Here is a 27,503-nt window from a genome sequence, read left to right as displayed (position 1 = left end):
TTACGAGGCCAGAACCGAACGCTCTAATATTAGGTGTTTTGCTATTTTTGTCCTAATGTTGTTGTTTGGGTTCCATACTCGAAGGGCGCTATTTCGGTGCGTTTCAAGATAGGCCATCGGTTGGTCGGTCGGTCGGTGGCGGTTGGGCCGACATGACGAATGAGAGATCTAGCGACGGCGAATGAAGCATGTCGGTTGTATAAATATTCCGCGTGCTGCCGTGCTTCACGCGTCCTCTTTCTCTCTCTCTCTCTCTGGACTGGTCACTTGGAGGCGCTTTGGAGAGGATTTGCTGTTCGCATACAGCACATCGATTGGCGCTTGGCTCTATAAAGGTTTAATGCTTTGTAGGGGATTGCGTTTTTGGTTTTTAAATATCGTCAAACCAAATTAATCGCTCTGACTGAAATTTTAGATTGGGAACTGTTGGAGATCATAGTGGAATAAGCAATCTAGTCAAGGAAAATGCGGCTGAATGAATCGAGAACAAGAACAGTATTTAAAGAGCTCAATTCAATGTGTCATCTTCTGAGTAATGTGCGGCCAGAAATTAGGGTGCTGTATTTCAAAATATTCGCATTCTTTTATGTTTTAGCTTCGTCTTGATTTTTTTTTGCTGAATATGAATGGACATATCATAAAATTTACTAATAAACAAGCATTATATGAATAGACTACATTCTACAAGATTCATAAAGTATGTTTATGTGATACAAAATGACTAGTACTATATTGGTACATGTCTGCATGTCTGCTTACATGTTTATTCAAGCAAAATGGAGCTTGACGGTAAATTCGTCATCGTACGGAAGCGGAAATAATGTTCCCTTGTGCTTTTACATCTACCAAAAAGGACAGATGCCCAGCCTCACAAAAAGTCCCCGGAGTGCTTTTTCGCAACAACAGAAAAAAACAGAAAACACAGAATCACCTGACCGTCAGGCAGGCAGGCAGGCAGGCTGGCATCAAAGGCTACTTGGCTATCGCCCTGCGGACTCAGTGATCGCCTTATGGGGGATTGTGACATGCCAGCCCTCATGTTGCGAACACAGGTAGCAGGCGACGGCGTCGTCGACCACGTTTACGCCGTTCTCACGGTGTTTGGCGAATACTGGCTGCTGCTGCTGCTGCTGCTGCTGCTGCCGTGTGGCTGCTTCAGTGTCCTACCGGGTACCGTGGACAGATGAATTTCCGTCGGGATGCTGTAGTTTTTTTTTCGTTTTGTGTGCATTTCCTCCCCGTCACACAGCCTAGCCTCACAGCGCTTGGTAACTACGGACTTCTACGTCCTCTTTTCAATGGTCAAAGCTCATCTGCAGCACCGGTACTGGAACACTGGCAGCGCATCATTGACTCTATGCTTCCGTGCACCGTTAAAGGCTCGAACGCTGTGCAGAACATTTATAAACATCTCAAGCCTCGAGCACGGCGCTGCACCGAAGAGCCAAATGAGTTCCCCAAGGGATTGGATACCGGGGACGGATCACCGGACGGAAATGGACAGAAAATGGTTAGATGACCAGATGTGTTCAATGCACTAAGCACGCTCCGCATTCCACATTGCCTGCCATCGTCCCGGAACACTAATGCTACCGACCACACATACACAGGCGCACACAGATGCCACGGGACCGCCTTTGACATGTTCAAGGTGCACACCGAGGCGCAGGCCTGGGCACACCTTGTGCGCCTGAAAGTGACCTTTCGGGGGGGCATGTTGCACTGTTTTGTGTCACACACACGGTTGTTGGCCACACCGGAAACGCCGGGCAATCGGAGGCCCCATTATCGACGAGCCAAAAACAAAAGCACCACAAGAAAAAAAACAGAAGAAAAATTTAAAAAAAAATCCCAAAACGCAGTAGCGCGAGGCTCTGATAATGTCCTCCAACCTGTCCCGTTGGAATGGTGGCTGCTTGCAGCAATTGAAATGAAAACTGACAAATGCGGAATGCCGGCGATGCTGGCCATCCCGCACTGAGAAGCGATGCGACATGACCAATCCCAAATTGCCCAAGCTTGTCAAACTTTGATCGCAGCCAATCTCCCAAATTGCTCGCACACACACACACACACACACAGAGTCAGACGTGGAGGATCCTCCGTAGCATCACCGACCGTGGAGGGGGTCCGATCGTAGTGCAACGGCAATAACGATGTGATCACCATTGACAGCTAAATCGGGCTTCGCCATCTTCATCGTCGTCATCGTCGTCGTCACCGTCGTCGTCGCCATCGTGGTTGTCGTGGTTGTCGCTAGGCCTGCTACTGCTGTTGATGAGGATACTGCTGCACGACGGATGCCGGGCGAGTGGCCGGAAAGGCTGAGCACGTTGATTACTCGGAAAAATGTCAGTAGCAATTTGGAGAATTCGGTGACTCCGGTGTCCCGTCCGGTTCCCGGTTCGTCATGTCGGCGTTGTCGATTCCGCTACCGAAATGGGGGGGGGGGTCCGGGGTCGGTTTTTTGTGTTGCTGTCGATGCCGGTGCCAGGCCGACAACACCCGGGCCTCTCCGCGTGAGTGTGTGTGTGTGTGTGTTTGATGGTCGCTCGTTTGAAGCATTAATTCGGGGCAAAGCCGGTCGACGGCAAGGGCGCGAACGCGAATGATGCGTTTTTGTGGCCGCTCCCAGGGCCCATAGAGCATTGCTAGAGCCCGATCCGTGGTGTGCGGTCCTCTCTCTCTCGCTCTCTCTGGCCCCCCGGCAAGGTTTTGCGCCACTGACTTTCCCCAAAAAAGGGGATCGCGTATTACGCCGGGAGGTGGTGGTGAGCGAGCAACTCGCAAACAAAGGAGACAAATTAAGGCGAAACCGTGCAAACAAGCTTGTATGTATGTGCGTGTGATGCGTGTGACATGCGTATGTCGACGCCAGCCCAACCCAGGGCAACCAGCTGGGGAAGCGGGACGACATTGGCCACGGTTAAGGCCACGAGAGAAGGATTCTGGGTAAATGAAGCGACATTTGTCATCCATCGGGGGAGAGACATCACCACCACCACCACCACTGTGGTCTGTAATTCCACGAACGAAATTAGCTTCTTATGCTCCACATCTCCACCCTTCCGATCCCTTTACCGTCGCTCGTTGGTGCTTTCCAGTATCGGGTTTCACGTCCCGAGTTTATTCAAATTCCGGACGGTACAATGAACATACCGCGGCCAAGCTGTTATGATGAATGTCAATATCCATTCGGGGGCATGTTCCAGGGAAGGGGAAGCACCAAACGTTCCTCCATCCCATCCTTGTTCCGCGGTGAGCCACCGAAAATGACCACTAACAAGGCGTGCGATGCCGATGCCGCGGGATTGTTGTGTTGTCCGACCGATCAGACCGATGGCCACAACGGGCACCGGCATACTTGCGATGTCCCGATGGGCCCGAACGGTTTGGGGCGAACCGTTTTTAATTTGTTCTCATCCGCACACCAAAAAGGGGGAGAAAATCCCAACCGAAGAAAATGTAAGGCCAAAGTTATGCGCTTGTTGTTTCGCTGTGGCTGTGTCTCCTTCGTTCCTTTCTCCTTCTCCTCCTGCTCCTCGTCTGTTGGGTGCTCCGAATAGAGTGCTACTGGCTTCTGGCTACCGGACGGATGGACGAACGGACGAACGGATGATTGGACGGATGCCGGAGCGCAACGACGTGATGCTATTTTCTTTTCAGTCTCCAGTTTCCCAGCTTCCAGTTTCGCGCTCGCCAGCAACCTCGGGTGCCACCATCGACCAGTGGGAGGGGGATCTGTTTGCTGAATAAGATCGGCGGGACTGGAACTGGAATGAAACGGAATTTTCTCGGGAAAATTGTCCTCGTTGCGTTCTTTTCTACGCGCCCGACAACGACGACGATGGCACCCGAGATGAACTGCTTGCGAGAAGCCGTAATGTGACACAACAACAACAACAGCAAAAAAGAAAGGGTCGCACCAGCGGCAGGAGCGTCCAGCGCCAGGGGTCAGGGATTTTAATTTGCATATAATTTTCGACGGTCAACGACGACGGTGGAATGTTCCGACGGTGGTGCCAGAAGTGAGTTTGAGTTTTGTGTCGAAATCCTCTAGCAAGCAAGCAAGAACTTTCCGACGAAAAGCTCTCGGTGCGTACCGTGTTGTTCGGACAAAATTTGTAATTTCCGGCAATCAACATTTTCCGCCCAAGAACAATGCAGCACGGTCCGAACGTTACATTATTTGGCGATGAATTTTCAAACAATCCAATTTTATTTATCTACATGAATTACTCGTCTATTATAAGTGGTACAGTCTTTTGATGGACAAATTTCTATCTATTTTACGATAAAACAATATCCTCGAATAAAGCACTCCATTTTGGGGGAACCCTCTCTGGTGTTTTGCACGTGCACCATCAAAGCGGAAAATTCATAACGCTTTAACATATCCTCCTGCACGTTTGCGCTAAGCACTTTGAGGGCGCAAAAGCTTAACATAGAGAAATAGAGAGAAGGAGCAGATATCGTACCTTCATCATGGGCATGATTTTGGACGAATGCTCATCATTCGTTAGAAATTGTAGACGTAGATTCATATTTCCCCACCGGTTCGGCTATGATGAAAGATGAGCTATAGCATAAATTCAAGAACCGGAGGAGAAGAGAGAACAATATTGGGCGGTCGAAAATGGAGGACCACTTGTGGTAGAAAGGAAATCTCGTTTGTGGTGAACGACGAGTGCCAGGAGGCAGGCGAGTGAGCAAAAAGCATACGGAGATACGGAGGATAGCCCGTTACCGTTACCATAGCCATACCGTTGACCGTTTGCTTATTGATGCAAAGCTAATTTTATCATACTTTTATTTGCCGATTCGAAAATTGATTCGGGGGCTAAGGGACTCTGAAAACTCTTTATCTCCGCTGAGGGAAGGTTTCTGTTCAGGACTGTTTCGGTGCGATGGTTCCGAAGCACGATTTTTCATACGATGACCCCGGGTAGGACATGAGGGATGATTGATAAATTCCGACATTTTTCACGTATCTCCACCGCGGCGGACGACGGAACGGTTGAAAATGTATATTACCTTTGAGGGAAAATAGCATTTGATTGAGGGACGACGATGCCAAGGATATGATGATGTTCGGTATGGAGATGAGCACACGTCATTGAACGGCGACGCAGAACTATTTTGATGATGTCCTCGTTAGATGATCATCTAACCCTTTGCAAAGAAGATTGTTTAGCCTTTCTTTTCATAGTCTTATTTCATTTGTTACAGCATAGGTTTGTTAGTCTTTGGCAAATAGGAATATAGTGTTTATTTCCCCATTTGATTCTTATACTACCGTTTTAACTTAAAGAAACGCTTTGGGGACAGCAAAAGAAGCAGTTTTTATGTTAAAATTTAGTTTTGTTTTAAATTGCTACAGCATCGACAAACAATTAAACTGTTAAATTTACCTGATGGTAAATCCCTCAAATAGCTATTTGATGATTCAGCTCTATGAAGAATGATTTTCATGCTCCAAAGACACCAACTTGTGAAGCTGAGTTCATTTGGGGTTTATATACAATCGGAAACTATTCTCGAACATTATTATAGTACCTAATAACTGCAGGTTTGCCCCCATGAAAATGTTGTAAGAGTTTGTAACGAAATATTGAAAGAAGAAGAGAAATTTTCTAAGCCAGAACAAGAAGTTGAAGTGAGCCATTCCAATCGATTAACATTGAAATCTTCTGATTTCCTATGCCACACAAAACACAAAAACTAAGTCTCGTTCCAAGCAGTGGCACTAACAGTTGATAAATACAAATGTTGATCATTTAGTACAATATGTGGAAAGATACATTCTTAACAAAGTGTTTTACAACTGAAACAAAATTAAAATAATCATAGCGACTCTTGCGTATTTCTTTGAAATAATTTGCCTCATTACAAGGTTAATTATTTTTTCTATAACTGCTATCCTGGAATACTTCACAGAATTTATCAAACATTTGTCTCAACATTCGTAAAGATAGTTAATGAAACTATCGCCAAAACCATTCTTTCGCATTGCTCCGAGCCTCGCATGCAAGCAGGTCCACTGTCGGCATGCATATTGGAAGTATCGAACAATGGAAGTGCTTAGTAAGGATCGCATATGCACGTTCGGCCTAATCCATTTAGATACTTCCGTGCGAAATATGACCATCGATGGACAATCCATTCGTCAGTGTTCTAACGTTCTGTGCGTGTGTTTGTGTGTGCAGTTAGTGCCCATTGTTTCACTCAACCAGTAATCCCGTACATCTCCGCAACAACCAGCAGAAACAGTGCAGCGGTGGTAACTATCATGCATCGGAGGTCCGCTTCTAATACCTCCCATAAATAAACATACTCACACACACACACAAACCTTGACACCGTCGAAAGGCCGCAGACCGCACAGTGGTCCGCAGGAAGACAAGTGGTCGGTGCTACACTATCCGAACCATCCATGAGAATGCATCATGCTGCGCGGCAGTTCGCTCCAAGAGCCGGTCGGTCGTTGGTTAGTTACATTTTCAAAAATTCCGAGGATAAAATTTACATCGATTAATTAAAATTTTATCCGATTTGCATTTCAATTTCGGCTTTCGGGTATTTTGCGAGCGGTAAAAGTGCCTGGCCAGCGCAATATGGCCCCCGACCGAAGGCCGGGTTTGGTTTGGACCGGGATCCCACGTCGATTTATGCTTCACTCGAAAGCACTCGCTCGCACAGCCCTACCTACTGTTGCTAAATTGTTCCCCGGAGCCGGGCTCAACGCAAAAGTCATTGCCCGAAAATGGTTCACCAGAAACACACACAAAACGCAAATTAAACGCTCTGTACAATCTTCTGCCGGGCCAGTACTACTGGGAGGGCGTCCGGGCAGAGAGAGAGCAAGAGAGAGGCATTTCCCGGCCCCGGAGGATTAACAAAGAAACGCTTTGTCAGAAATTTCCGCACAAAACCCAAGCCAAGCCTTCATCGACACCACCACCATCCACCGACACCGGTAGCGGCTGGTGTTAGTAGTGGAAAATGGCGGTGGCAGCATAACGGGCGGCCTTGTGCCTGGGACTTTTCGGCTTATGGCACATCACGATTGCCGTTTCTGCGTCGCTGCCGAACCACGGTCGAAGCGGCTTACAAGCTGCGAAACCAACGAACGTGCGTAAACGTTGGCTACCATCCTGGAATCCTCCTGTCGAAATGAAATGCGTCTCCCGGTTGCGCCCGTAGAAACTGGGGGGGGGGGGGAGGGAAAAGACCGTGTCACAACACGCACCTTCCACTACCACTACCAGGGCCAATCCTATTCCAATCCTGTTGCTTCGGTTCCTGGAAGATGTCGCGTCGCGTCGCTCCAATAGAAAAACCCGCCGAGGGAAGTCTATCAAAACATTCAAATATATTTACAACTCCTCGCGGTACTCGCGTCCTCCACCATTTCCGGGCCGAGTGAGCGTCCAGCCTCCTCCTCGTTCTTGCCAACGTGAAGCCGAATTATGAGCATGTTATGCCCGGTTACGTACCGCCCTTGTATCGCACTCATCGCGCCCTGACAGTGAATGACGTTCCGGGGAAATTGATGATACCACTCCAGTCTCTTACCCCAGCACATGTATGTTTCCTCCCATTTTGCATTCCAAAGGTTGCCACCCGCTTCGATTGGAGCAATGGCCAGGGGAAGGGGGGGGGGGGAGAAAGGAAATTTAATCTCTTTCCTCGTCAAACAAAATGTAACCATAATATTAGCTTGCTGAATGAGAAATCCTTTCATTCCAATTGATTTTCAATTCACCACATTACTCTCCACACGGATGCACGGATGCGCGGTTGGTGGTAGATTCATGCTCGCGAGTGGTGGGGTGAGGGGATATCAGCGTTTGTTTGCGATTGAGTGAATACCAGGGAGGGAGGTGGTGGGGGGGTCGCTTTTCCACAAACGCGAATAAACGGGCGGGCTCGGATCGCGTTCACAGAATTCAACCCGACAGTATAACAGCATCGGAACGCGGGGAAAAGTGTCCATGGAATGTTTGCCAACCTTTTTTTTTACTCCAAGCACCCAGCCTCCTAGGATCTTTACCCAGAAAACCCGTTCAGCCCGGAGAGCAGATGCGGGAGTTTTGCATAAACTCCAATTCATTTGCGGCATCACGTTCGACTAGATTGAAATATAACGAAAATTGATGATGCCCCGGAGCGCAGACAGCGAGCGCCAGTAAACAACATTCCCTGACCCCTTTTCCGGCGCTGCTCCACCGCCCTAATGGTGGCTGGCAGGTAAATAGATTTACTTTCCAGTTAATTTATACAGTTTGCTGGGGAATCCGTTCTCTGCTTTTCCGGCGGAGAGCGTCCAGTGGGATGTCCTTTGGGAAATCGTCGTCGCGTCGTCCGCTCCAGCACGCTCAACCCCCGCGTTCTGTCCGTTCACACGTGTATCGCGGAAGCCACTTTGATGGATTGCTGACACGTCCTCGGATCGGAGGAAAATCGAAGACACTCGCACCAAACCATCTGCGGCCAGATGACAAAAGGGGGGAGGGACCGATGGTGCTATTCAGCAAACTCACCATTCCGTGACGTGTTTCCGTGGGTGTGTAGGTCCCTCCCAAAAACGTTTCTTCCCCCCTCCCCTATCCCACTTTCAACGGTTCGTGAAATAAATCAAAATCAAAAATTCGATTCGAGCAAAAAGTTCGAGCAAACCGCGCACCGATACGCTCGATGGTAATTAGTTCGGAAACTCGGAACCTCGGAGTTTGCTCAACGCGAACAACACGCGTACACACCCCTTTCGTTTGTGCCTTTTGTGTGCCAGGCAGAGAACAATTTTAAATGTATTTATTCACCGGCCTTGTTACAGGCACGACGACGACGACGACGGGACTCGAACGAACGAACGTATTTGAAGTTGTATTTTCCATTTCCAAATGTAAATACTGGAACGGCATCAGCAGCAACCGCCGGGAAGGGGGATGAAGTCAAACAGAACAAAACAAAACAAAAAAGGCAAACATAAGGTTGGGGAGGAAACTTTTTCCTTGAAAAACCCCTTTACACCCACGGGTAGGCCACGGGTTCCAGCCAGCAATCAGCACAAGTCTCGTCGGCTCGATATTCAATCGGTAACAAATCGGCCAGCAATAGGAAGGAAAAGGCCTCAGTATGGTGTCAGTATAAGGATGTATCCGTATCCGTAACACCTGTTTCATTGTGCAGCATTTAGTGCAGTGTACTTCCGGTACGCCGGTAGCTGATTCATTGTCCTCATCGTTTGTAGGATTAGTTCGTTGATGCTCAGTCTAGTCAGACACACACACACACAGAACCACACACCAGCATGTACGTGCGTGCGCCATGATTGAAAGATGTCCACAATGTCACCGAACAATGGGAAAAGCCAAGAGACACTGGGGCGTATTAATTCATGTCATTTGTTATATGTAGCTGTGAAGCTTTCGCCATCAGTTACCCGTTTCGAGTGAGCATTTATCGAGCGCTTGTCCTCCCAAGAGATTGACCGGAAAGCTTTCTGCGTCTTTCGGTTTTTTTTCTCTCTCCTTCCTTTCTTTGCAAAGACATATCGCTCCCGTTTGCGAATTAATGGAGCTGCATCAAGGTGCCAGGTGTTGGAGGGGGAGCTTTGAGGATTTCAAATAAATACTTCCAAGTCGGCGCAGAACACGGAGAGAGAGGGAACGCATTTTCCTCGCTGAATTTTCATCCACTTTACGCGTAAGAATAGTAATTGAAACCGCCGTCTGCGCGTCTCCACCACCAACGCCTCAAAACTACCGATCGGATGGAAATTCATTTCAGTGATTGGTCATAAATCATAAGGCGACGGCGTTGGCGCCTGGCTAAATGGACTAGGAAAGAGGAGGAGCAGGAGGCTGCAAAACATGGAGGCAATCAGCAGAACCCGCCAGCCAGTCAGCAGCAGGGCAGAGCGGTGCCGGCGGCTTTGTGGTTATTTTTGATCTCCCGCGAGGAAGCGCTAGGGCCTGGGATTGACAGAAAGAAAGAGGGAGAGAAAGAGAGAGAGAGAGAGAGAGAGAGAGAGAGCGGGGAATCTCTGCAAAATGGGACAACGAGCGCACCCATCGGGTTACTTTGGGTTGTCTTGTAGGGAAATTTGTAGGTCTGCTTCTGCCTTCTGCCTTCTATTCTGTCCTATATCCGGGGCGTGGGGCGCGCAGGATGATCCGTTCCGTTGATGGAAGAAACCGAAGCCAAAAACTTTGTCTCGTGGCGGTGGGTCGGCCGCGGTCGCCACCGTTTGCCAAATCGGTCCGGAAGCCTGTCCGGTAAGGTAAATGGTTCCTGTTGCGTCATTAAGACGCAAAACATTTGTCATCATCGGCTGGCAGCCAATTAATATTCAACTTTTCTCTCTCGCTCTCTCGCTCGTGACTGACCCAAAGATCCAGTTTCATCAGCGGTTTCATTAATCACCACCACCGCACGAACCCCTTCCCTTCCATCTCTCTCACCCCTTCCTTACCCACGGGGATGGTTAAGGTTCGGCCATTAGGCAACCCGGTGACAAATGAAGAGTCAACCTGATGTCGGTCGGTTGACGGCATACAAACTTCTTCATTCAATCCAATGCCGCTTGCTTAATGCATTGCTACAATCTTAGGACGACGGTTCTTCGCTCGATCAAGTCGTCTTTGACCTGCGATCTAATCTACCGCGTTTGACATGGAAACAGGGAAAGAGATCTGTTCCGTGGCGGGTTTTCGTTTTTTAATCATAAAGTATTACAAATGAGATTCACGCTCACTTACCTTTTCCTGTGATTTTTAGCTCAGGTTTTAGGTACCGCAAAATGGCGTCTCGCATCTGGAAGTGAAAAAATATCGAGAATGAGGAATTATTAGCCAGGCAGGCAGTTGAGGTGTGGAATAATGAAATCATTTTAATAGCCGTAGTCAGGCATTTTTTATGCATTCGCAAGAAATATGTTCAAAACTTTGCTCTACATGCTGTCAGGTCAGGTTTGATACGGGGGAGCGAGAGAGTAAATGTTTGCACCGCCACACGAACGAATGATGAGAATGCTGCTCACGCCGGGCTTATAAAAGCATTCCACTGGCCTGTTGACACTGTTGGTCCGCCCTGAAATGCTTTCTCTCTCCGGCCGAGGCCGAGTGCCGGCAAATGTCGAAAGCATGACACGCTGGCCATAAAATGCTGGGTGGCTGGGTGGCCTGGCGGGGGGAGGGACAACACTAATTAAAAGTTTCATGAATAAGAAAGAAGCTTAAGCATGTTGTTAATTAAAAAATAATTCCAAACTCCGTGCCCGTTCCGCGGTGCCAGCCAGCCACGGAGTGAAGCGCAAGCGCAAAAGTCAACTTGTCCCCATTTCCGCTTTCCGCTGTGCTGATGTTGCTGCGTTTTCACTGACTGACTGACTGACTGACTGTCCACCGCACGCACCGACGGTTCTATTCACAGATCAAACGCACGCATAAAGCATACACATTCATGGCAATTCCCAGGTCCGGACCGATGGCTGCATCGGAATCGGAATTCCATGAATTCATTCTCGGTATTCGCACGCTGTAGAGGGACATTGGAATCAATTGCAAACAGTGGAAAATGGTCATGCATATCCCACAGGTTGGAGTAGATGAAAGGGCAACATCAAGATCATTTCCGCTGCCAAACATAGACGCCGCCAAAAAAAACCAGGTAGTGAGCATCGGGGACACAACGAACCATGCCAGGCCGTGTCGTGTCGTGTGTCATGTGAGTGGTTTGCACGAGTACATTGTGAGCATGAATTTTTCAAAATCACACACACACACCCAGACACACACCCACACACACTCATTAAGCCTGCCAATTAGACATGCACTTCAATCGCTTCAGCGGAAACGTCCAACGGGCTGGCAGGTGGGTGTTAAATGATGCATCATGCACGGCGGCTGTTAGCATTTAAGCATTTATGGTGGGAAACTGATCAGCAGCGTGTCGTTCATTGTGCGCATTTTTCGGGGAGTGTGGAGTAGAACGATTGCGTTAAGGTTCAAGGTCACGTAAGCAACATTAACAGAACATTGAACATTGAGTCGTCGTTTGGCGAGTTGCGACACTTTATTTTAGACGCATGGCTATGATAGCAACATTGCTTTTCGAGTGTCAAACACACATATTAACAACGCACTAAGTAAGCAGCCAATATGAACGATGTATGCGTTATGTTAAGAGCAACTTGGATGTAAAAGAATGTTTATTTCATCTTAACCGTGCTCGGCTACACTAGCAACTTTATTTCAACCTCTTTTGGGAATATCTTGACGGAAACATGCTATAGTGGCATTCCACCTTTACGATGGACTTTTCCATTGATATCCGAGTCTTAGTAGGTGTTCGTTTCCAGGACAACAGAGAGTCTGAAATAGCCCCAAGAATATGTCACAAGTCGTACCAAAATAGGCAATTCGAAATGGAACAGCCGTTCACTTGATAGGACAAATGCATAAATAGCACATTTCATTTGCCACCGACACACAATCAATAGAACACTGAATGGTCTTTACTCGAGAAGTTTCATGCCATTTTTAGGCAAACGGAAACTGTTGGTTCCGAAAATAAATGCCACACGAACCGGCTTAGCACGCGCTAAACGTGATGAAAACGGCTAACAAAACGCGACATTTTCCCATCGAAACGCACCCATAGCTGTCATGCTTTATCAATTAAGACGTCACAGATTAGTTAATAATAGTCTAGGCCGGAAGCGGCACTCACGCAACACACACATCGCCTATCGGCTGCCCCCCTTTCAGCCAGAGTGAAGGGGAATCCTCTGGAGCACCGAAACAAACCACGGCCGGCATTCCGATGCCAAATTACAAGTTCGCACCGACAGACCAGAGCATGATGGGCATGTGCCTGCCTGCCTGCCTGCCTGCCTTGTTGCCGGATGCCATCGTCATCGTGTTGCCTTTTAGCATAATTTAAGACGATGCACACACTTGTACTGATGCGTATCGCTGATGCGTTAAGCTTCATCAAGAACCCTGCGGTGCGGTGCACCGAGGGCACCGTTCTCTTAACGTGCATTATCGGTCTGACGATCGGCATCGTTGCGGAACGTACGAATAGCGTCGTCGTATCCAACGCCACCACCACCACCGATTTTGCACCCGTTGCCGTTACGCATGCATTCTGCGTAAGCCGATGCTTCTGATGCTGATGCTGATTCTGATGCCTTGCGCTTGAACAGTCTGCTGCCTCTGCCAAACCGGAACGGAACGAACAAACAGATGAACATGCTCTGATATGCTGTACATCTTCAGTGATACAGAAGCTTTACACTCCATGTGGTGTGCGCCTTCCGGCGGCTTCATGTTTGCGGCATGAACAGGAGATGTTCCAGAACATCGTGAATCGGTTTGCCAGTTTTGCAATGGCGGTTCTTAAGGCCTAGGCCAATCACCAGTCGATAGAACTAGCGTAGGGTAGCAACCACGGAATGGTGGAATGGGGTTTTGAATGAATTTTGATAAATATTTATGTGAATCTTACATGCACACCGTACGCCAGGTATGTGGTTCCGGTGAACGGTGACGAAAACATTCGACTACTCGACTGCAAACAAACAAACCACCGCAACCGCCCTCGCTGATGCTCTGATAAGGCCAATCATTGCCATTCATTGTCTATGCTGTTTGCCGCAGTTCGCATTCATTAAAATGTTTGTCCCGAAATGCGAGTACAACGCTTTCGACAAGCGCGAACTTCCGCGAAACAGAAACATGTTTGGTAATTCTCCGACCGTCACCGAGGTTCTATAGTGCCAGCTGCCAGTCGCCAGTTATTGTGCTCAGCGATAACCCGTAAGCCTTGTTGCTGTTTGAAGCAATGCGAATATAGCAAACCGAAAACTCCATTGTTTTCGAGTTGAAAGCAGAAGCAGAAGTAGCAGTAGCCAAATTTACGACAGTCTCCTTGTCTGCCTATCGGCCATTAGCACCCGCCGGTTTGCCGGTAACACCCAAGGCCATGCCATGCCATATCTTTGGCTCAAAACGGCGGAAAACTTTGAGGCCCTGCGAGGTGGCTTCATTGTCGAAACGCCACTCCAAGCCGGAGGAGGAAGTGCGTTATCGAAGCGGTAAACCAGCGGCGTGGCCCTCGACAGTCACTAAACAAAGCAGTCGCAGCAGTCGTGGGTTGCTGCGACCGAATCGCAACCTGCCGGAACTGTTTGACATCGTTTTTGGGATCATTTATGCTTTTGCGCTGTTTATAGAATGAGTGATCTGTGGTCCTCATCATCTTCTCGCGTCCCATTATGCATAAAAAATGGCGGTGATTCTATTTCCCAATTGCCGCTACCCATCCCCGGTGGTCGATTGTTTCTAAACCGGCCACATTGGCCACGGTATGACAGGAGTCTGGAGTTTATTTTATGCTGTGTTCCCCCTCCCTGGCCACTGTTTTGATGCGGCACCTGAGAGGCTCGAACACAGTTCGTTGCACCCGAACACAATGACGCCGAGATGGATTTACGGTGGTGGCATGTTGTTGCTGGTGCTGGTGCTGGTGCGTGGCCGATGCGGTTCCCATCGGCTGTTTTGCATCGGCGAAGCGAAACAACAGACACAAACCTAACGGAACCGTATATACGGCTTGAACAGAGGCCCCGTTAGATGTTGTCATAAAGCATAGACCACCCCGGAGAGAGGGAAGAGGGAAATACAGAGAGACAGAGAGACAGAGAGACGGGCTAGAGAGCGAAAAAAAGAACATTGAAATGGTAGCGCGCATATTAAATTACTTGTTTTAGCATTCGAACGTTGCGCCACAGTTTTCGCGAACAATATGCAAGTATGGCAGCTGGATCCGGCCGGCTGCCAATAGAAACCCGTCAAATTGTCAAATTGTTGTTCGGTCAAGTCAATCACGATACGATACGGGGCCAGACGGTTGACCGGTTCCGAAATTTGGGTTCGGTTCGGAGAAACTCTCATCACATGTTTGCAGCGTCGGAGAGACCCTTCTTCTCGAGTGCATTCCTCGTAAATAGATCGCACTAGCTGCGATAGCTGCGTCAATGACGTCAATGGTGGTGTATGCGCGCGATTATTCGTGCATTGACGGTTTGAGGTTGATGATGATCGCTTCAATGCGATCAAACAGTGTGAGATGATTGATGAGCGCGCCACGCAAGCCGCGCTGCCACTCGCTGCACCGAAAGGGATAATTCGTTCATTCCAGAGCCACCACCCTCTCCATCACTACCACCACCACCACCACCACTGCATCCTGTGTTTCTCGAGGTGATGCACGAGGTGACGAGTCGTTTGTGAATCGCGAGCGCAACGTTGTCGTTGGCCATCAACGTTTTGTCGTTCCTCCGGTCATTGCCGTTCGCGTTCCACCGGGAAAAAGCACCTTCCTTCGATGCCAGAGTGTGTCCGTGTGTCCGTGTGTCCGTGTGTGTGTGTGTAACTTACGCCTCCAGCGCCGAACGGCGACATCAATCTTCGGTACCAAAAGAAAACCATAGACAGGGAAGAACGGTCGGACGGAACGTTCGGTACCGGGGGAGATCCGATTGGGATCTCCTCCACATTGCTGCACCCCCTCCCCATCCCCTTCCCTTCCTCACCCACTAACACCACCCCTAGTGAACTGCTGGGTTGCTTGCGGCCACCGAACGGAGCACCGTTTTGTGCCGCTTTATTTTCTGCAAAATGCCAAGATCGTATCGCACCCGTGATGGAACCGGGGCGGCAACATGTCGGGCCATCTTGCTGCTCGCCGCTTCCCACGATACGCGCCATGAGTACTTGAGCCCCCCCCCCCCCCCTCGCACCCAACCCTCTCAGTACGTAAATTATAGTAATCATCGATGGAGAAAAGACGATTTCTTGAAAGAGTCTGTTGCGCGCGGAACATGATCTGAAACATCGAAAGGGTGGAGTAGTGGGGGAGAGGGGCCTCTCCATTAGCCGAAGGCCTACTACCGAGCTGCTGCTGCTGCTGCTGCTGCACATGATCCACGGAAATTAAAGGAAAAAAAGGGGATCATTGAACCCATCCCCCCGGAACGCGCTGTGAGATCGAGAAGCATACAAATGCATTCTGCCAAACGCCATAAACCGAACTCTCCAGTGATGCTACTGCTACTGCTTGCCTGGCCCGCCCTGGATTTATGCACTGCGACACCAAAACCGAACCTATTGGCTAACCTGTTGAAAACGGCACGTCCGTGGTGCCGAAAGTGTCCGAAGCCAGGGCGACAATCCGGGCAGAACTAACGACATGGAAAAACAAATTAAAATTTCCCCTTTTGCCATTCCCGGGCTGTTCGATGCGGGGGGGCTTAAGAACTTCAAAGGAAACGGTACTGGCGGATGCGGTTGCAAGGAGGTTGTGGGAAAATCTTCATCCTACCTTACCTGCCTGCCTGCCTGCCTTTCTTTGACCGTTTTGGTCACGGCGGGAACTTCGGGGCGATAGCCCGGATTGAATAGCCCCGCCGCTGCTGTGCTTCGACCGTAGACAAATGTTAATTTCACACACAGCCAACAGCTCGAGTTGCCAGCAGCAGCAGCAGTAGCAGCAGTCAACGGTCGTGCAATCCTGGTACAAGATGAAAAGCAGCACTTTAGCAACTGCAACCGGAAACCAGGAGCGAGCGAGCGAGCGTGAAGAGCGGTACAAAAACTCAACTCGACAAATAGTGTGATAGCCTTCTGCGTCCTTTTCTCGAGATCGTCGCAGCTCGGCAGTGACGGCACGGCACGGTACGGTCGCTACACTTTGCCACAAACTTCATAATTCCACAGGACGGACAGGTTGAACTAGGGAGCCCTCCTGCGCCCTGGTCCTGCGCCCTAGCGACCATCGTATCGGGCCCCCTGCATCGGGAGTGATGCAACCGACGACTGCTAGACGACGACGGCTCCGACCGGCCAGTTCTTGACGGTGCCATTGGAAGGTAGAACATAAAAACCGAAACTCCCCACCTCCAAGAGCTTCCATTGAGACAGACTGATGATGCCGGCTGCTGCTCTTTGCTCCGGTGGTTTCTCATAATTCTGTCTTCCCTCCCGCACGCTCGAGCTCGTCTTTGTGTGGTTTGTGTCGAGGATCGGTTTTTGGTTTGTTTTGTTTCTTACGATTGAGACTGGCATTGAGCAAAGATAGGGACATCGCGGGGCCCGTCGGTCGGTGGAAGGAAGCTGAATGACACCGTGACCCCCTCCCTCCGTTCTCTTTCCGGCGTTTCTAGAGACCGCTTTTGTTTATCCCCGCTTGCTATGTTCTATGCGCACGCGGTTGTGGTGTAACCGGGGGTTCGGTTGGTGCCAGAGTGGTGCGATGACAGCCCAAGGGCCCATCGATCCCATGGCCACCTGCCGAGTACCATGCGGATGGTGAGGTGAGTGGGGCCACCAGACTTCTAATTATTTTCCGTTTCCTCGCCGGAAACGCTGCGACAAAGTTGGGAACTGCACTGCGATACCGGTGGCCGATCCGGTCCGGGCACTGGCCAGGTAGAGCTGGTATGATAAAACCTGGTCTCCACACTGGGTACGATGAATGCATCTTCTTCCGGGCAAAAGGGCAAATAGGGTTTCTGTCGTTGTCGGTAATGAGCTTATAGATAGTGGTGCTATACCAGATGCTACCGGTGTTTGTGTGCATTTGAGACGGCCATCTTAGGTATCAAAGATGGCCGGAGATCAAAACAATCGGGAAGGTTTTGCCGTATTGCAAGACGCCCGCTTAAGAGCCGGCCAAGAAAATGGAAAACAAGAAAATGAGCATGTCATGGATTGATATTAAAGTGTTTTTCTGTAAAATTAAATTACACGCTCATTTAAGTCATCATCGTTGCAAATATAAAGGGGTAGTCTGAGATCTCTCTTGGTTATTTGATGTCGTACATTTTTTCTTCATTGACCACCAGTATTATAACCTCAAAGGTTTACAAAATTCAAATATAAGGTAACCTGTCAGTTATTTACACAAATGAGTGAAAATGAATTCAGAACAGTCTAATGCATTATTTGCGAAACAGAAAATGAGAATATCTTTCTGTACAGGCTTTAACAACTGTCAAAATGATACTCGAGCGTATCCGATGACATCTGCGGTAGAGAATTGACGCAACCAATGAAAATCACCAGCATATTGACATAAACATCACTGCAATATATTGACATAATTATCAAATTCGAATCCACTTGACTTTATTGAGCAAACTCATACTAGCGCTATTATTTACGAAACCGTTACAAAAACTGTGGCAGAAATTTAGGATAAACTTTCAAAGGTGAACAGCATTATTGAAGATCAGCATTGTATGCAGCACGTAGCGTAATGCAATCAAACACAATCGTATTAATAACGTACACATTCAATTTAAATGAGGAAACATGAGAATTATGGTTTACCAATCATAAAGAAAAATAAAATAAAAGACCGTTCACATTGAAAACAAAGATTCAACATTATTTGCAGTTAAAGCCACCGTTTGATGTGCTATCGCTAGTACGTACAGTGTAGCAAATTGTTCAGCATTACACTACACCACTCGAAGCACTATCAGCGTGGATTGAAACAAATTTAACAGAAATCAACAAGTACTAGGTGACCATTAAAATATATTCTCCTTTTGATCTGATTTGACCAGCATAAAATCCTTCGTCATTTTACTTAATTGAAGTAAATATTTCGCTATGTATTGCCTGATTGTGGTGCGAATTCAATTTCAATCCCATTAACTCACAAATACATCATTCAAAATAATGATCAATAAATCAAACCAAACCGCAAAAAAAACAGCGCTAGAATCTTGTTCGCGTATCAGGTTCCGGTTCCGGAAGTGGCGGATTATCATTAGCGTTTTCTGGCGATTAACACCCCACCTATTAGGCCCTGGCCAATATTTGACACAAACCAACCACAACAGCAAGCTGCCAAAACCTCGCTCCAAAGTTAACAAAACGGATCGTGACCTCCGAGAGTCCCGGGAGCGCCCATCACCGCCACCAGCACCAACGCGTGACGCTGCCAATTAGAAATGGCGAAACCGCGTCATCGTGATTGGCAGCTAAAATCACGCGAATCGGTGCGTGTGTGTGCGAGGCGGGAGTTGGCAAATCTTAAACTGTAATTAATTGCCAACTTGTCTAGGTGCATCCAATGACCCCCTTGAGGAATGGGAGTGAACGGACCTCCTCCTGCTCCTCCTTCTCCTCCTTGGAGGATGTTAAGTAGCCTCGTGAGTAATGAACGTCCTACCTCACGAGGCACCGGGGGATTAGCTACGGATTATTGAAATGAAGAGCACTCGCAGATGTAGTAAAGACCCCCCGTCGTCCCAACAACCAGAGTATATACGACCCCCCTCCTCTCCTCTCCATCTTGGCACAACGGTTCGTTGATCTTTCGCTTGACCGCCGCTTGACGCTCCGAAGCATAATCTTTGCAAATGGAGTCACCAGGCACCAGGCACCAAGTTCATCGTTGCCTGGATACCTTTTGCGTCGCCTGCTCCGAAGCACCGAATCCAAGTGGAGGCACTGAGTAGCGGGCACAAACGACAGCAGAGCAGCTAAATCCGCGGCTTTGCGGTCGCCACTTGCCTTGCGGAAGGACTTGCGCGGATGGACAGTGGAGTCCCGGGTGAACCTGTTCCCTTGTTGCCTCCTGGCAAGGCCCCTGGCCAAGCCAGCACCACCAAGAGATGGAGGACAGTCACCGGAGTGACGACTTTGCGCCTGGTTTGCTCACCGAACCCTCTTACCAAACCTGCCGATCGCATCAATGCTCCATCATCTGGCATCATCACACACACACACACACACACACACACACGGAGGAACACAGCGAGTCGTCGTCGTCGTCGATGAAACCAAAGCCGTTGGTTTTTGCCACACCAGAGAGGTGGGTGCGGAGTTGAACGAATTGTGTTTATCTCCGTTTTACATATGTTTTCGTTCGGCCCGTGACCAGCACTGAAACCGAACAAAGTGTTAAAGATAAGACACAGCTCACACACGGGTTCTTTGACGGATTCTTTAAACTCCCATCCCTCATCCCCCGCCAAACCACCCCAAAAAAAAAAAACCAACGGGAGGAGTGCCGAACCTGCTTCGAAACTGGTTCTCCCGGACTTGCCGGGTGGCCTCCTCCTCCTTCCTCGCCATTTTGGTATCGACCGGAGGGTGGAGCATCTCCAACCATCTCCCAGCCTGCGAGTTGGGAAGCGGAAGGTCACCTCGATCAGCTTATGGCCATTCAAAACCTGCGCCGGCCGGCCGCACGCACGCCTGATCCGCTGATGCCATGATCTCGAGCGCCTCAGCGCCTCAGCTCCCGCTGATGTATATGATTTATGCACACCGGCCTGAACTGGCCGGACCGGCCGAACGGTCTCGACGCCCGAATATGTGGAATGCAATATTCAAAAAACCAAAGGAAAAAAAACCAAACGAACGCCGCCGCCGCCGCCGCTTCCCGCGTTCCGCGAGATAGATAGTGCGCGCGTGAAGTGATCGCGCGGAATGGCGCTCGAACACGAATCCATGGCGGGGGGGGGGGGTGGTGGTTTTTCTTTTTCTTTTTGTTTTGTCCGGGAGCGTGAACGTCCGGGGAACAGAAAATCGAAACGGAATTAATGATAAATTCCGAGCGGTCTTTCGGGCCAGAGATCGATTGCTGCAGCAAATCGAATACATTTCGATTAATCCGAGTTCCAGCACACGCAGACAGAGAGAGAGAGAGAGAGAGAGAGAGAGAGAGAGAGAGAGAGAGAGAGAGAGAGAGAGAGAGAGATAAATAGTGAGAGAAGGTCGTTGAAGGTGCATCCGTCGCTTCAGCACGCCCCGGAAGAATCGATCGAAGAAAGTGGACCTTTCCCGTGTGTAGAGCCACCAGATTGCAGCCATTTATTACGCATGATACGCTTCTCCGGTAGTTAATGGAGCGAGCAGCACCTTAACCTTATCCCCGCCTCTTGGATGGTCGAAGGAGTATTAGGACTTCAACTGGCGTCTTTTATCCCGAATGCCAGGTATGGTCAGGTTTGGCCTCGAGGAAACGGCATGTCGTCTGCAAACAACCCCCCTTGTGCCTGGCATCGTCATCCTGGAGCTACGTTGCAACTGTACCGCGGGTTTGGACCGAGTGAGAACCCGACGAGATGCTCATTCGAGCATACCCCAGACCGAGCTATGAGCAGATAATTACGTCGTTAGCATATCCTTTTCTTTCGTCCATTTTCTCCGCACCATACGGCCGAAGGGACGATGCGCTTCTTGTGGAGAAAGTTTTTGAAGAAGTTCCACGCAAGCCGGTCGTTCGGTGCCCGGATATCCCTGCCAACGGATGTGAGCTATCTGTCGGTCGTTTATTCGTTATTTGCTAGCCAGGATAAATGGGATAAGGGGAGCTGCGGGAAGGAAAGTTGAAGGGTAGCACGAGGGGTTTGGGTTTCGTTTGCGTTCAACGAATGCAATCTGTGGACGATGGAGAAGCAAGAGCAGAAGCAGCCATTTTCAAGCCAGCCCAAGGTAAGGTTCGGTTCGTACACCGTACGATAACGTAGGTCGACATCGTCCTGATTACGCCGTGTGCATACATGTCCACGGGTGGGGGGGTGGGGGAGCAACGCTGCTGACGTCTTTACATTGGCGTTACCGGATCGAGTATGTGGAGGGGTGTGGGGGACGAGAAAATGGGAAAATAACATGATTCCCCATGGGTGTCCCCTTTTTTGCTGGGAGTTCAAAGGAATAGCACATCGTCCTCCTTTAGATCCCTCGTCGTTGACGTCAGTTCCGAGACGCTGAGGGTTCCCCTCTCCCTTCGAGTTCGCGACACGACAACTTTGCGCAAAAGGCAAACATTATTTTTTCATAAACCTTCCTTCCGATCCTTTCCGATCCAGTTGCTCCGGTGCGGATCAGGTGTTGCAGCCCAGTGTATGTGTGTGCGGGATGCAAGATGGTTGCAGCCTGGACGAACTCATTTTATGTTGTAACAGTCGTCTACCAGCCGGTGAGTATGGCTATGAGTATGTCCGTGCACTATACCTGATGATCCGGGGCATCATTAGTCTTTCATTTATAAACTCCACTCTCTCACTCTGTCACACAACCCATCATAACCGACACGTCAGCCCTGGGCCGGAAGTTGCGCGCGTGAATTGATTTACGCATTCCGGGCTCCGGGAAATAGGAAATTAATTAAATTGCTAGCGAAATGAGAGAGACGAGTGAGAGTGAGAGTGCATTTCGTTGTTTGGCTGGCAAATGATAATTATCCAGCAGATTGATTAAAATTGTATAGGGCCCCGTGGAATCCCGGTCACCCGGGATGCATGTTTAATTCGTGGACACTACAAAATCTCGTGTCAACAGTGTCGCCATTCGTCCGTCGGCATTTAATACGGATGCCATCTGCCTCTGTGGCTGGCGCTGACACATGGCAGATAATCAACAAATTAGCTCGTACATTGTGTCGGCTCATTTTGAGCTCATTGTGTGTTGTGTTGAGGTGCAGGTGAGGGGCGTAATTAAGCGTATGGTGGTATCTGTTTGTGTAAAAGAATAACTACAAGACCAATGCTCGAGAGAGGAGAACAGACAGAGTAGAAGAAGCAGTTGCCAAATAGAACAATTGTTCGAAGTTCACAATTATCGTATAATCTTCCGAGAGTGAAACTGTGGAACAGCATTGGTAAGGAAGGTAGTGTTAAGCGATTAGCATGGGCTCTAATCTAGAACCATATGCAACGCCACAGATGTGTCGTCTCGCATTGGCATTGGCCGGTGAACCTATGCACCGCCATTTGGCAATCATCTAATTGCTGTTCTCAGGTTCAGCTCACAACTTCTCGGTAGCTTTTGTAGCTCCCGTCTTAATCCCTAGAACAGATTTCAAAGAAGCAGAGCAGATCCGAAGGTGCCAGCAGTCAGCATCCATAATTTAAACGTCTCGAGACCCCTACACGGTACACCTGACACTCGGTCCTGCATCGAAGTTCGTCGTTCCGTCGATCGGGAGTATGATTGCAATGATACTTCTTCTCTTCAGAAACAACATTCCAATGTTCAAGGTCTGTCTGGTCTGACCATTGTCTAAGCAAGCCGTGGCTTGCTCCGATCCACAATTGCAATTGTCTCTCTCGGTTGGCTGGGTGATGCCAGGCACCTGCGAGTGTCATTCGATGATTGTTCGAAAGAAAGGACATTCACCGGCACCTCACCGAAGGGATTTAAGTTTCAGCGTAGTAGGCGGCGCCACCTCGCAAGTGCTGCTGCAACCAGATTACACACATACCAGGTTCGTTCGTTCGCTGGTTCTGTGTTTCGGCAGAACGAGACGAGTGCCAACAACCGTGCTCGAGGGGGGGCATATCCATGTTCGGCGACAGACTGCGAGGAAGGGGACAGTGAGGCAAAGTTCATGTTTCCAGGCCCCCCGACTCACTCCCAGGGTGTGTCCTGACGATCCAGTGTTTCAGCAGTTCGTAGCAGTTGGATAGATAATCGTTATTAAACGTGACATATCATCTGACGTGTGTAGAGTGGTGCGGCTCGTGGCACGTCGGCCACCAGACAGACGGTCATTGAACGGATCTCTCCTCGCCGGGCCCGGGGTTCAACGACATCAGCAGCGAGGGCAAAAGGCAAAACCATCTTTTCCTTTTCTCCGCCAAACTACTGGGCAGACTGCGGACTAGAAGGAGAAGGAAAGAGTGTTTGGTCCGTGTCTTGGGGTGCTTTTGGGAGGGTGAAATTATATCCATATTTCATGGTGTGTGCGCCATCTGTGTGCCGACAACAGCAGCAGCAACGACGATGACGACGACGAGGACGATGAAGGTGGCGATAGGAATTCGATGCTTTTCGATGATACTGGAGCGTAATCGCTAGTGTGCGATGTTGTGTGCAACAGGCCCCGATAACGGGGCAAATGGGCGTGAAGCAACGCGGAGCACCTCCAATGGACCGATGCTCGCTTTCGATATTTGTTCGATGAACTACGAGGAATCTGAGATCCTCCGAAGCGCAACGAACGAGCTGGCAACGGGTTTTGGGTTTTTCGGTGCACCGCACCCCACTCCCGCTCCTCGGTTATCGATAATCGACACCGTACCGGTAATGTGAGCTACGCGGTGCCCACTTGCCACCGTTGTTGCTGCTGCTGTCTGCTGTCTGCTGCTGCTGACTATCGCCAAAAGATGGTTTGTGTCTATTCAGCATCTCAGCGGCCGGGCTCTGGCGATGGCAATCTGGCGAAACACGATACAATGTGGTGCGTTACCAACCCCCCGGATAGGGGGCTTTCTACTGTCAGCCGCACTACCGCAGACGCAATTGGACCCCCAGAATTGTCGCTGCCGTTGGTCGTTGTCGGCATATCACCATGTTTGTGTATCTGTTTTGACGTGTTTACATGGCGTCTCAGGAGGGAGTGGACGCAGTGTTCGTCGAGCCCCCAGGGTCTTGCAAAAAAAAGGTCGATAAATTGTTGTGCGCCTCGGGACTGCACTAGTACTTTGATCGTGTACGCAAACATTTAGCAAGCAATCAGAGCGGGAGCTTAAAGGAATCATGTTTAATGGACTCTTTCCGTTCGATTCGATTCGACAAAGAGGTGTTCGAACGGTAGAACGTTCAAGATGGTGATGGATGCCCGGGAATGCTGCCTGTATTTGCTATTCGATACCTGCTTTCCATCTGCCATTGGCAAACCAGACAGACACAGCAGCTCTCTGCTCTCCTTCTGCAGATGCCTGAGTTCTGAAGAAACCGGGCAAAAATGTCTGATCATTGCTAGTCAATTTGTAGTCTCTGTCAACACAGCAGCAGCAGCAGCAGCAGTGTGTCCCCGTAGTCTGGGAGTTGGTCGCTGAACAGGGATGACTCGGAGAAAGAAATAGAGAGTCCGGAAAGATTCGCAACCAGCGCAGAGTGATGGCTGGTTTTTTCCCATTTTTCATCCCATCTCTTTGCCATTCTCCAACATTAAACGATACACCGTGGCGTGCCATCCAAACATACGCCAAGCGTCTTCAATTGAACCTTCTTTGTGGGTCGGTTAATTAGATTTCCTTTCCTTCAGTCATTCAGTTGACGCTCTGTAGGTGGGAACATAGAACTCGAAGTTGATAAACTCCAGTACCAAATGCAATCACTCGATCCAGGAATGGATTCATCGGTCTGCCAATTGACTGTTAGTAAGTGAAGTCTTTCGAGAAGCGCAGAGAAGGAACACGGCACCTACAACAGCACCGTTTCACACCGATCGATTCTTGAAGCAGCGTTTATGCCACGAATCTGCGCAAGCATCTGTTCAACTGCACGGCAATAAAACGTCGTTCCAATCGACGAAGTACGAATCGATTTCTGGCGTTGGATGGCGAGAAACATACAAACAAAGTATGGAATCAAGGTTTAAGTGCTCATTTGTAATAGTTGGATTGTGGCTGTACTTTCATAATAAATGATCCAACCGAAGGACGTATCGCAGGCAAATGCGATGGTGGTGTGTTACTTTCTGCAAACTCCCACGATCAGATCCGGCGCACAAAATGAAACAAATTGCTACAAAATTCCTTCTTCCAAGCATCATTTTCGCTGGACCTCCACGAGAGGGCGATGGATGCAAAACTTTTAACTAATACAAATATCACATCGAGGACCATTTTTCGAGTGCTGCTTCATGTTTTTATTGTTATTTCCTTTCTTTGAAGCACAATAACAATATTCGCCGCCGCCATGTGCAGTGCCCGACTCAAGAGGTGCAATATAAGATGCGATGATGCGAAACAGAAGAGACAACGATGGCGGTGTGGGGAAAAGAATACGTTCCTCGAGCGTGGAGAGGAACTTCAATTTCATTCCAAACCGGGTGGTGAGCCAAAGGCCTTTGGTGGCATTGGCAAGATTGGCTAAAGACGCGCATGTTCGGATCAACGCGCGACTGGCGACTGTGTCCGGTCGTCGAAGGCAAACCGGACGGACGGATGGACGTACGGACGGATGGACGGACGGATGGATGGTGAAGCTACTGAAGTTAATGGTGCTTTTGCAAAAGAACTACCTCCCCTCAGTTAGCTCGCGAATTCAAGCTCTCCGGGTCCGGCTCCGAGTCCGGTTCACGGTTCCTCCGGGGGCTTTGTCTCGAGTTGAAGGGGATTTTCGAGAACCCTGCGGGGATTATCTGGTTGCCCGCACCAGCGCAGCGCACACCACATCTTCATTTTATTTCCTTTAGTTTCTCTCTTCCCGCCGTTCTCTCGATGTCTTCTTCATTCCCTTCTTGTCTCGCCTGCGCCCATGCGTCTTAATGCCTGCTTAATGCTTTTTCTGCATTCGCTTCTTATTCTAGCCTTGGCGAGCGAGCGAGCGAGCGAGCAATGACTGCAAGAACATGGAACATGTACTTGAATGCAGAGTGGCGCAGGGGTCCGGACTTGAAGTGTGGCGTCAAACACGAGGACGTTGTGCATATTTATCTTTTGCCGCGCGACCGACCGACCGGCCAAAGATGGGGCAGAAGGCAAAAGTTGTGAAGAGGATTATACTACTACCCACTACTGGAACGCTTCGCTTCGATCTTCGAACATTGAAACTCACACCAGGGAGTGCACAGAATGTGGCCACCACCCTCTCTCTGTCTCTCTCTCCTCCGTTTCTCTCTCCACATGATTGCGCCTTTCATCGATTGAGCCATAATGGCACTCGTTCGGAGCTTGGCCTCCCTCCCTCTCTTAGTTGTTGGAACTTTTCGCGCTAGGGATGCTAGAAAATCCGTCTACTTTCGACGTGCTCCGGCATCATCTGGTGTGTGTGTGTGTGTGTGTGTGTGTGTGTGTGTGTGTGTGTGTCTCATTCCACTCCAGATGCCAGCAGCGGGCTCTTGTCTTGCCATAGCGACGTGGTGTTTAGCTCAGTTCGGGAACGATGATAAATGAAGAATCATGAGCATCCAACACCCAACGAAACTCATCCCAAGTGTCCTTCCCTGCTGACTGCCTGCGATTGACTGCTTGTGCAGACACGGAGGCGGATCGTCCTTCGCGTGACACACTTTCCTGCACGCTGGGGGTGTGTGTGTGTAGCGTGCACGAAACACCGAAGCTTCGGACCGCCAACACCTTCAGCGGACGAACGAAACCGATTGTGACAGTTTCTTAATTAAACTCGAAATCGCTCAGAAATGAATTCATCGGAAACTAAGCTTACTCAACACAGGCGCGCGCGCCCGTTGATCTAGTCCTGCTGGTGGCATTATGGTGCTCGGAGAAGAACAGAAACTAGTTCCTGTGCGAGGGGCAGCAGCAGCAGTTGACATATTTATTGCGGCTCGGATAAGTTTATCGCCGGCCAAAGGGGAACGATGCGAGGCCAAGAAAAATCGCCCAAAACGATGGTTATAAATTAGAATTTTATCAACGAGCCCATTATCGATCTTCTACTATCATCACCGCGACAGTGTCTGCGATAGTGGGGTGTTTGCCCTGTTTCCCATTTATCGAC

General features: G+C 49.3%; 1 protein-coding gene across 1 annotated transcript in view; it reads right to left on the bottom strand.

The window, feature by feature from the left end:
• LOC125949241 (alpha-mannosidase 2-like) overlaps nucleotides 1-27,503 on the bottom strand; it is a 78,170-nt gene that overhangs the window by 38,005 nt on the left and 12,662 nt on the right. Inside the window, exon 2 of the mRNA XM_049676083.1 lies at nucleotides 10,764-10,818. The gene's annotated coding sequence lies outside the window, so the exon portion shown is untranslated. The remainder of the gene's footprint in view (nucleotides 1-10,763; nucleotides 10,819-27,503) is intronic.

Source organism: Anopheles darlingi, chromosome 2, assembly GCF_943734745.1.
Source record: "Anopheles darlingi chromosome 2, idAnoDarlMG_H_01, whole genome shotgun sequence".
NCBI lineage: Eukaryota > Metazoa > Arthropoda > Insecta > Diptera > Culicidae > Anopheles > Anopheles darlingi.
This window is presented reverse-complemented; position numbering and strand designations above follow the sequence as displayed.